Here is a 10,053-nt window from a genome sequence, read left to right as displayed (position 1 = left end):
CTCAATTATACTAGTACTACTACCAGGATATACCATCCTTTGGAGTGTAAATAGTTACACTGATGACATGCGGGTCTACCACAAGAGGGCCCATATGTTAGTTAATGGAGGACAGAGGTGCGTAGGCGTATTTGCGGAAGCGTGCTCTACTCGCAAACATGATGGCATTACTGGGTAAGGCTGATTTAGTAACACCAACGCGCTGGTTCAGCTTATTAATTACGTGTCCCATCTGCTGCAGTGTGTATTGTCACTTCACAGCGAAGAGTAGTTGAATAGTTCTCTCTGACTGAGTTGGGGAATAATGGATCGCGAAGACTTCCTTTCTACAGTATCCCTATGCCTCTACGCTCACTTCACTCATTTTGCTCCGGACCTAGTCACTTGTTGAAATCTGTAGAAAGACAAATACTCCGTATTTGGGAACAGAGGGAGGCTTTTACTCCGTATTTGGGAACAGGGGGAGTATCACCATATGGAGGGAACAGAGGAAGCTATGAATATGTCAATGGGAGGGAGTAAGCCCCATGCATGCATGCATGCAACATGCAACAATCACACGTACACATGGATGCACGCAACACTCACGCACCCATGCGGCACACAGCACACGACGAAACACACACTCTCACGCTCAAGTGCTCAACCTACTCCCTACGTCCGTGAAAGACTGTACATTTAGAGATTTACACATTGACCAGGGAATAATTAACGCACAAAAGTAGCAGACTTATGTGTGCACGCGACCATTGAGAGAAGAAGATTAAATGAAGGCCGTTGCATGCTGTAATTAAGGATAGACATGTAGCCTATACCTAGAGTACAAGTTGGTGCATTAGTCAATCAATATCGATTTAGATTAAAGGCTAAATGCATTGGAAGTGTAGATGTACATAATATACTACACTCTTTTTTTTAGCCGATGTACACTCTTTGTTGGAAGACCGAGGTATTACACGTGCATGCACTCACATACACAGCCAGAGTGGTTCGCACGCAAGGGTTGGACTCCTGTCGCGCCTGCGTAAAGTTTTGTTTAACTGATTTCTTTGCTCTGCCAATTGATAGGTGGGACCCAGAAACCAGGTGACAATTTAACCAGTCAACAAAGTGCCACGTCGACTATGTGGCCAGTCAGTAGGGTGCAATACGGTGCTCTACGATGAGCTAGTGATCGTATAATCACCACAAAACTATATATAGTGACCGTAAAGAGCGTATTGTTACATACGTTGACCGCCAGTGTATTTTTCTTGTTTCAAATTAAACCATATTAATCGGAAAGGACGCGGTATGGACTACTAGTACTAGTACTGCTTTGATGTGCCCCATCAACTCGCCGAACAAGGAGAAGGTTGCTTACTACGCCTCTCCCTCGCCCACGCGCGCGTTGGTTCGCAGGACGAGGAGAGGGTTTTGACTACAACACCCTCTCCCTCTCCCTCTCCCTCGCCCTCTCCCTCTCCCTCTCCCTCTCCCTCGCCCTCGCCCTCGCAGTGGACGTGCAGCAATTCAATGCAGAGGTTTTATAGAGTTTTCATCCTAATAGGAGTGTACTAACACTATAGTGAATGATGCTACTGTATGATGCCGCCATGTCACGTATATCCAAAGCTGTGCCACCTTTTTTTCTCAATGAGTGTGTTGGATCCCGTGCAACAACCATACAAGTTGCACGTACACATAACACATTTACTAGTAATAAATTCTAAAGGACAAATGCCAGTATGCCACACAAGTTCATCTCCAATTCATGTGATAAATTTGTGCATGACTAGTCTACATATATTCACAGCGCTACCGTTCACAATTACCGTACTCCACTTACACGTTATAGATGGGCTACATGTCCTCCTCCATGTTCTAGTCCCAGGTGTTCTTCATGGAAAGCACGATCCATAGCGGTGGGCAACGGGAATCATTGTCGCAGCTTTCTAGTCCGGTTCCACACGATGGAGACTCATCCAAGCTGAAGCGGCATAAATCAGGGATAGCGTGTCCCAGCATGTCGTTCATCCGGCGGTGCACACTGAAGACACAACCATGCTTCGTGAAGGGCAGGCCTTCCATGTCGTGCATGGAAGGTGGCATCCGCTTCACAATGGGGTAGCTGTCCCCGATGAAAAGCGAGTAATCTCCAAGAGTGTTCCTCGGCACCCACGTAGCATCACGGGGGTCGACCTCAGTGCCGTTTGTCTGGTACGTGCGGCATCTCAGATCTGGACACATGGTGACGTACATAGTCAAGGTCCATGCATAATAATGTTGTGCTCAAATATGGCGGTCAGTAATACTGTGCAACAAATAGTACTACTCCGGTATAGAGGAAGTAAAATAACCGGCTTATTATATATAGCCACTCTTGTCTACATGGATGAGATAGTAAGACATGGAAAAACAAAAATGGTGGCAGCTAGTGGGTTCAAGTCTTCAAGGGCCTAGCTAGCTATACGCGTCCTCCAAGGTAAAAAGTACTCCTACTAGTACTACTAAGTATACTACTAGTACAACAATGAAAGAGAAAGGTGAGAGGGTTAAAAAATGGAATACCTGGGTAGATGGTGAAGGTCCGGTCATGGTAAATTGTGTGACCATGTTGCTCATCAGTGGTACCATGGGTAACGACTACTAAGATAGTTGATCCCAATATGCCAAAGTCAGCTACAAGGTTCCAGGTTAGACCGAATCGTGGAAGCAAATGCACATTCAGGATCGGCGACCTTATTTTGATCGGGGGATGACTGGTCCCTGCAAAATAATGGAGTACCGTTGGGGATGCAAATGATGGTTTGTGCATTCCGTTTGTAATCTCCCGTACCATAGGATGGCAACCAGATGAAACAAGTCCCTGGCTTGTCACCGCGAAGATGCGGCCTAGATAGTGCACGGCGTCTTCGAACGTGTAGGGGTACAAATCTGTCGCCGCCAACATGCGCCAGCCTCTACCGTTACTGCCTCTTGCATTGATGGCAATCCTTATATCGAACACTGCGATGAGATAGTAATCGTCGTAGCCGCGTCGCTTTGTCCGCGGGTCTGCAATTGCTATCTTCTTCAATCTCATGTAGGCATCATCATACGTATTCAAGCCCAGCCAGTCCGGAAGGCCGATCCCAATGGTGGAGAAGGGGTCTACCGGAACGGCCGCACTGCTGTGGATGTTGTGCAAAATTATGGTGGTATCCGGCCGGAGGTATGCAAGCCAATCTTCGTTGGCACCGACCCAGACCAATATATAAGACGGTGGGCAGCGGAGATATTATGGGATGGAAATGGAATAACTAAGTACTGCATGATCAAACTCCATTACTGACCTGCTCATCGGACAAAATCCGACTACCTCTCAACGTCGGCAACTATAGCGGAGTCAACGTGCAACCATCGCCAGGGAGCGGTGGACTGTTCGAAGGATTGTCCCATAGAAGAACCTTCTCCTCGAGGACGCATGGAAGACCAACAAGCATGGCCTTTTCCCAAGCCTGTTTAAGCACTGTCTTGAAAAAGTTGGTGCAGGAAGCACCGAGTCTTGCGGCGGTGCGGACGTTGGAGCGGCGTGCGATTTCTCCCAGAGGATCGTCGTCCAAGGTCTCCTAGCCCCGACGAGAAGGAGAACCGCCTGGCGAATCCATGGGAGCAATGACGAATTGCCTTCTCGGGAGGGGAACTGGCGAGGAGGAGATAAGAGCGTAGTAACCACAGGGCCTCGTCCCTTCCAACTGTAGATCGTTCCTTAGCGAAGGGGTGAGGCTACTATTTACTACTCGTACTAGCATTATGGAACGTTATGGGATTGCATTATACTGTAAATAATAGCACTAGTAAGAAATTTTTGGCACTAGATAATAGTTTTTGGCATGGATTAAGAAATTTTGGGTATGTTTTTGCTATTTTTTGTACACGCCAACTAGTGTCAAAAAATGTCTTACATTATGTGACGGAGGAGTACGTACTCGTACTGTAGCAGTACTAGTACTAATTTTTCTCAACTAGTAGTGCGATGTACATGTACTGTACTTCTAGTCTAGTCTAGTATAGTGCACCAGTTTTGAACTCTTGAATCTCAGGGCCAAGGAGCTACAGTTGGAAGTGGAGGGTACAACCGTCGTCTAGAACCATCGTTGTACTATCAATGCAGGGAAAGTACACCTGCGTAGTGGCCTACTGGGTACTCTCGGTGCTCTATTCAGCCGCTCCTCTCACGTAGTTGGCCTACTCAGCCGCTCTTGTCACGCTCACACCAGCAGCCTGTTTATCAGCGATGGTTACTGCGGGGGCAGAATATTTGAGTTATTTGATATAGCGAGACTAGGCTTTTCGCTTCCATTTGTGGAGGTGTAATGGATCTCGTCGAACTTTGTCAGTAGTTCCTTCTTTATGAATGAGATGAAGCAAAGCTTTTGCCTCTGTTTCAAAAAAACACGTCAAGAGGAATTTCTTTTATAGTAGAGCCGATAATGGAGTGAAGTCCATGCGTGCAACGCCACAAGCTACAGAGTAGTAGTAGAGCACTTTATGTAAAGAGCCATATTGCACAGTTCCTAATGCCCTGCCAGACTTTTTCGGCTCCTCGGGCTTAATTGGGAGGCTCTAGTTTAAATATGCTACTAGCTGATGAGGAAGCTGCAAGCGAGTTGCGGCTAGGGCGAGCATGCGAGCCACGGGATGCTGGGAAGGAAAACCCATTCACGTGGCTAGGCTATCCAGTGCACCTACATTGTGGTGCCGCACATCCGTTTAAATTCAAAACTCAAACTACTCGTGTAAAATATTTGCTCGCAGCGAACTTACTACTTAAAAAATGCCACCGTGCGTTTGGCCGATCAAACCCACAAAACAAGGTATACACTCCCGCGACCACTAGTAGTACTCGTTGGAGTACAACGCAACCTAGAATCGCCTTTTGTCGCTAGTAGTACGTACATTGTTCCTTACAAGAAACCCCTAATAATGCAAGAAACCACTAAAGTGCCAAGAAAATACTACCACTTGCATACGTGGTAGACTTAAGATACGACTACCTTATCAACATTGTACATGCTCTTACCAACCAGCCCTACCAAGAAACGACTACTCTACAAAGTGTCGTTATAGGCACGTTTCAACCCATGGCCCTGTTTGGATACATTTGTTGTCAATCTAACCCTGCCATCCAAACACCACTTTGGTTAGAGTTAGTTCATGGTTAGAATCTAACTATAACCTCTAACAGGGCCCATGTCGCCCATTAAGTCAATGCCTTCTATCCGACCGGGCGTTATGACTTGTGGGACCTACATGTCAGTCTGCACAAAAATCCTCGAGTGACCTCCTACCTCCGGCCCGTCCAGCTAGTCATCCTCGGCCATGGGACGCACTTACCGTCGCTGGCAGAAGGCGAGGTCAAAACCGCCGGCGGTGCAGAGCCCATGTTGCGGCAGCCCGGATGCTAGCTCCGTCTGGTGCTCGCGGCCGCTAGCTAGCCAGGATAGCTCCATCCAGCTGCTTGTCTGCAAGGTTTGCTAGCTAGATTGGCACGGCAGCGCGGCGGCTTGCTCGCGCGCGCCGCGCTAAGGCCAGCCATCTGGCTCGTGAAGGAAATATGCCCTAGAGGCTATAATAAAGTTATTATTTATTTCTTTATTTCATGATAAATGTTTATTATTCATGCTAGAATTGTATTAACCGGAAACTTAGTACATGTGTGAATACATAGACAAACATAATGTCACTAGTATGCATCTACTTGACTAGCTCGTTGAATTAAAGATGGTTAAGTTTCCTAGCCATAGACATGAGTTGTCAATTGATTAACGGGATCATATCATTGGAGAATGATGTGATTGACTTGACCGATTCCGTTAGCTTAGCAGTTGGTCGTTTAGTATGTTGCTATTGCTTTCTTCATGCCTTATACATGTTCCTATGACTATGAGATTATGTAACTCCCATTACCGGAGGAACACTTTGTGTGAAACCAAACGTCACAATGTAACTGGGTGATTATAAAGGTGCTCTACAGGTGTCTCCGAAGGTACTTGTTGAGTTGACTTATTTCGAGATTAGGATTTGTCACTCCGATTGTCGAAGAGGTATCTCTAGGCTCTCTCGGTAATGCACATCACTATAAGCCTTGCAGGCAATGTAGCTAATGAGTTAGTTACGGAATTATGCATTATGTAACGAGTAAAGAGACATGCCGGTAATGAGATTGAACTAGGTATTGAGATACCGACGATCAAATCTCGGGCAAGTAACATACCGATGACAAAGGGAACAACGTATGTTGTTATGCGGTTTGATCGATAAAGATCTTCATACAATATATGTGGGAGCCAATATGAGCATCCAGGTTCCGCTATTGGTTATTGACCAGAGACGTGTCTCGGTCATGTCTACATTGTTCTTGAACCTGTAGGGTCCGCACGCTTAAAGTTCGGTGACGATTTATATTATGAGTTTATGTGGTTTGATGTACCGAAGGTAGTTCGGAGTCCCGGATGAGATCGGGGACATGACGAGGAGTCTCGAAATGGTCGAGACGTAAAGATCTATATATTGGACGACTATATTCGGACTTCGGAAAGGTTCCGAGTGATTCGGGTATTTTTCGGAGTACCGGAGAGTTATGGGAATTTGTATTGGGCCTTAATGGGCCATACGGGAAAGGAGAGAAAGGCCTCAAAGGTGGCCGCACCCTTCCCCATGGACTGGTCCGAATTGGACTAGGGAGGGGGGCGCCCCCTTCCTTCCTTCTCCCTTTTCCTTCCCTTCTCCTACTCCCACAAGGAAAGTAGGAGTCCTACTCCCGGTGGGAGTAGGACTCCCCCCTTGGCGCGCCCTCCTCCTAGGCCGGCCACCTCCCCCCTTGCTCTTTATATACGGGGGTAAGGGGGCACCCCATAGACACAACAATTGATCTCTTGATCTATTAGCCGTGTGCGGTGCCCTCCTCCACCATATTCCACCTCGATAATATCGTAGCGGTGCTTAGGCAAAGCCCTGCGTCGGTAGAACATCATCATCGTCACCATGCCGTCGTGCTGACAGAAATCTCCCTTGACACTCGGCTGGGTCGGAGTTCGAGGGACGTCATCGAGATGAACGTGTGCAAGAACTCGGAGGTGCCGTGCTTTCGGTGCTTGATTGGTCGGGCCGTGAAGACGTACGACTACATCAACTGCGTTGTGCTAACGCTTCCGCTTTCGGTCTACGAGGGTACGTGGACAACACTCTCCCCTCTCGTTGTTATGCATCACCATGATCCTGTGTGTGCGTAGGATTTTTTTTAAATTACTACGTTCCCCAACAGCTCGAGCGAAGGCCAATGCGGCGACTTGCTTGCTCGTGAGTCACGCCCGGGCCAGCCTGCCAACCCGTGCGGAGGCTAGCACGGCGTCCGGCCCGTCCGGCGGAGCGGCGGCCAACTCGCTCATCACAGGCGCCACCAACGAATATGCATCAGTACTATTTGAAGTAATGTTCAAGAAAAATAATGATTTGAGGGGGAATAACAGGATAGAAGGTCAGATGTGGGTCCCTCATGTCAACGATCAAACAAAATGTGTTGGTTTAAGCTGCCTCGTCAGCACGGACGTGTGGGCCAACCCTGTCATAAATGGGTTTAAACGAACCTACTCGGTAGGAGTACTAGGTAGTAGTTTTTGGCGTGGATTAAGAAATTTTGGGTATGTTTTTGCTATTTTTTGTACAATAGATTCTTCCTAGGGCTGGTTGAAAGTGGTAGTTTTTTATTAAATACTCTACATATTGTAAGTAGGAGTGAAAGTTAAGCTTTGGAAGCCAATAAGCAAGGCTAGTTACATAGTGCATATGTGTACATGATTGAAAGTAAATATCAACCATGAGTGACTAATATCTTGATGGAAAACTCGAAACTATGGAATACTAAGAAAAAATGCATAGTTGGAAATACTAGCAATTTTCATGTGCGTTGCAACGAATCATAATTAGAATAATAGGTATTCACAAACTTTATACAAAACACTCTAATTTTTATATACATATGTCACTAGAGATATATTATGTTTCAATTAGAATATATTCCTTGGGTTGTTTTGGTGAGGTCAGGGAGGGATGTGGTTGGTTTTAAGATACTAATTAAGGGTTTTTTTTGCAAATTGGTAGACAAGTGGGATGTTGGTGAGAAAAGGCAACAAGTTACCTCACAGTCATTAGATGTAGATCTAATGGTCAAAAACGGCGGATGGCAGACACACCATCATCACCAATTTAGTCTTCTGTAGGAGTACTAGCAAGATCTGTGCATTGCACGGAACATCAAGATGCATTTTTTTATAAAACACTTGTTGTGATTGACCCTTGCGGGAGTAATCCCATGTGTAAAAACTAATGATATCTCGAGAAATATGAGATAAGGTGAAGAGGAGTGGGGTGTGGTGGTGATTGGTGGTCGGACTGAGCGGAGGCATGGCGATTGACGATGCCGACGGTGACCACCAGGCCAGTTTGTTCCAGATGCTTCCTTTCTTAATTGCTCAACAATGAGGTTTGTTGGAGATAAGGATGAACGAGGGAAGGCCTGGCTGCAAATGTGGAGAGGAGTGCGGGTATCTTTTAGTTTAATTTCCATCCGTCAGATATAGATCAGACGGTCTATATTGCAAGATGGCACACGTACCATCATCACCAACTCGGTTTTTTATAAGAGAAGAAATATAAGTATGAAGATACAAACGTATTATCGATACTTGCTTCCATAAACAAGCATCTACATTCTATTCAACGCCTCGGCATGTGGGGCCTTAGCACAATGACTTCTCGACGGTGTAAAACAAAGATTTTCCCGTCGCCGATAAGGAGGGGGTGACGGCGGCGCGCTTTTTGGCTTGCTCTAGTCCTAGTAGTCATACTAGGTGGTCTAAGCACGTGTAGATTTATTCTTTTTCACTTCTTGTGTTCGCCGTACTGCCATGACTGTTGATGAATAGACGATAAGTGATTCACGGGGAAACCCTTGTTGAGCGTGTTTGAAAGAGAGAGAGACAGTGTGCGTGTGTGATATGTTAGAGACTGAGGCAATGATAACAAATTCTTTGTGTCTATGTGTGTGGAGGATAGAGAGAGACATGTACATGGGGCTTTGTGTTGTGTAACGTGGAGACACATATACATAATTAGAGAGTGAGTGTGTGAGATACACATGAGGACATGGGGAGAGATGAGGATCCAGATAAGTGGGTGTTTGTGCGTGTCTGTGTGTGTTTATGCACGCATTTGTGTGTGAGAGGGAGTATGTGTATGTGGAGTAGAGAGACCACTAATGATGTAAACCTAGTATAAGGGAAGGGGGAATGGTGTGACATGTGTAGTAGCGGGATAGCATGGGTGCGGGCGGGGGAGCGGACTATTTGGAAGAGACATTGAGTGTGTGTGTGGGAGAGGGGTGTGAGAGCGAGCGAGAGAGAGAGAGAGAGAGAGAGAGCTAATGACGGAGAGCGATATAGAGAGGAAGATAGGGGGCGAGAGGGGTCGTTTGTGTCCATAAATGGCATATAGATAGGAGGACAATGTTGATGTTGTTCGAAATTGGCCTATGTACGGAGACGCAAGGGAAGCGAGTCATCGTGTGTGTGATAGGGACTTCATGAGAGATCTAGAATAGATGGTGTAGAGAACAATGTGTGAAATCGAGAACGATGATACATTAGGGAGCTATGGAAAGAGTCATGACATATATGTATACATGGAAGGAGTTGGGGCGGGTCCGCATGTGGGAGAGATAGAAAGAGGAGAGTGGTGCACAAGGAGACAAAGTGTGCTTGTTTGCAGTGGGGGTGCTGTGTGAGGTGAGTGTGCGAGAACCACATAACTAAGGAGATAGACGTTTGGGAGCGAAGTTTTGTGTGTATGGGAAATATACACTCTACATAGTGTGTGTTCTTGGGAAACAGAGATAGAGGGAGACCTAGAGAGTGAGGGAAGAGATATGTGCATGCCCGAGAGACAAAGTGATAGAGACCTATATTGGGGTCCGGACTTTAGAAGAGAGAGGGGTGTTAATGTGCCCGTGTGTTGGTGTTTGGGGGAGAGAAC

This window comes from Triticum dicoccoides, chromosome 6B (genome assembly GCF_002162155.2).
Source record: "Triticum dicoccoides isolate Atlit2015 ecotype Zavitan chromosome 6B, WEW_v2.0, whole genome shotgun sequence".
NCBI lineage: Eukaryota > Viridiplantae > Streptophyta > Magnoliopsida > Poales > Poaceae > Triticum > Triticum dicoccoides.
The sequence above is the reverse complement of the archived record's forward strand: the minus strand, read 5'-3'. Positions refer to the sequence as shown.